Source organism: Fukomys damarensis, unplaced genomic scaffold, assembly GCF_012274545.1.
Source record: "Fukomys damarensis isolate Sample0158 unplaced genomic scaffold, DMR_v1.0_HiC HiC_scaffold_11, whole genome shotgun sequence".
NCBI lineage: Eukaryota > Metazoa > Chordata > Mammalia > Rodentia > Bathyergidae > Fukomys > Fukomys damarensis.
Genome location: NW_022900923.1, coordinates 22608150 through 22609934, shown reverse-complemented (window position 1 = coordinate 22609934; position 1785 = coordinate 22608150). Strand labels below are relative to the sequence as shown.

The 1785-nt window shown below is 36.5% G+C and overlaps 1 protein-coding gene across 2 annotated transcripts in view; it reads right to left on the bottom strand.

Moving 5' to 3' along the window:
* Nucleotides 1-1785, bottom strand: part of Cep350 (centrosomal protein 350) — a 174405-nt gene that overhangs the window by 43654 nt on the left and 128966 nt on the right. The gene's annotated exons all lie outside the window — the stretch shown is intronic.

Below are 1785 nucleotides of genomic sequence, written 5' to 3'. Positions count from 1 at the left end.
TTTTTTTTTTTTTTGTACCAGGGATCGAACTCGGATCCTTGTGCTTGCAAGGCAGGCAGCAGAACCACTGAGCTAGATCCCTGGCCCAAGAAATAGATTCTGCTGAAACCCTTTTTTTTTTTTTTCACCCAGCATTGGAGAGTAAACCCAGGGCCTTCACAGTGAGCTACATCCCCAGCTCCTTTACCCACCTTTTTTTTATGTGTATGTGGAAGGGTCTTGTTAAAACAAGTCATCCAAGCTGAGCATGAATTTTCAATCCTCCTTCCTCAGCCTCTAACAGCGCTGGGATTATAAGTGTGTGCCAAAATGCCCAGCTGTAACTTTTTTTAAAGCTCTTAAGATATTTAAATTTACTGAACTGAAGCTGGTTAAATCTTGTCTTCTCCCCAGGAGTTCATACATACACAAGATGTTCATTCATAGCAACATCAAAAAAAAAGCATGTTATTATGTACTGTACACATGCTATGAAAACAAACAGGCACCATTTAAAGACACTGCTTATTTAACTACACATGGAAATTAAATAGTATACAAATGACTGCTCCTTAAACCACCTCCTGGAACCACAAAATGGTGTCACACAGTAATGCTGAATGACACATTTAATAGCCTAACAACCAAAATACTATTATATATAGATCTGAAGATGCAGATGTGCTATACAATATTACATTATAGAACAGGTTTTTATTAAGTATATCAGATTAAACTGCCTAAGAACTAGTTAAGGAATTCATTTAAATGAAAAAAAGATTATAGTCTTTTTAAAATCGTGTGATCCAAATGCCTGGGCTAGAAATAACAATCTTAGTTCCTGTCACTTCTGTAACATGGACTTAAGGTGTACCAGGAAAGTTTTACCTACTTTATGCCAGTAGTGGCATTATACTGAACCCTTAGCATGGACAAAGCTCACAATTTATTGATCAACACTCATAAAATGAAGTAACATCAAAGACCAATTTTAAAGTTTGGATTTAGTACTTAAGATGTTTGATCCTGACCCATATCTAGAACTGGTGTGAAGATAAGGTATGTGAAACATGTGGCACAGTACCTGAAATTATTTTTCTGTTTTGGTACCAGAAATTGAACTCAGGGCATTGCACCTGCAGGCAGGTGTGGTACAACTATGCTTCATCTCTGGCCCTAGCACCTGGAATATTATAAAAGCTCAAAAATAAAAACAAAAATAGAATCAGCCTCAAATGAAGCATATACAATATACACAACAGAACACTATTCAGCACCACCTCCCAAGAAGAAAATTGTCATTTGTAACAATATGAATAAACCCGGATAATATTATATAAAGTGAAATAAGCCAAGACAAAAAAAAAAAAAAAAAAAAAAAAAAACAAAAAAAAAAAAAAAAAAAAAAAAGACAAATACCACGTATTGTATTCTATCTAGATATTTCCCCAAAACCTCATGCACTTGTAGGCAAGGCTTTGGGCAGGTGATTGGATCATGGGGACACAATATTCAATGGTGGATTAATCTATTTATAAGTTTATAATTAAATGTGCTATTAGGAGGTGAGGCTGGTTGGAACAAGTAGATCACTTAGGTTGTGGCCTAGATGGCTGTATCTCCCTCTCTCGCTTCTTCCTTTTATCTCCGCTTCCTGGTTGCCATGAAGTGAGCAGCTTTTTCTGTCATGCTGGTTTCTTTGGAGTCAGCAGATCATGGACTGTAACCTTCTCCTTTAAGTTATAGGTCTGAGGTATTGTGTCTCAGCTGTGAGCAAACTGGTTAAGGTACCATGGGATCATATAT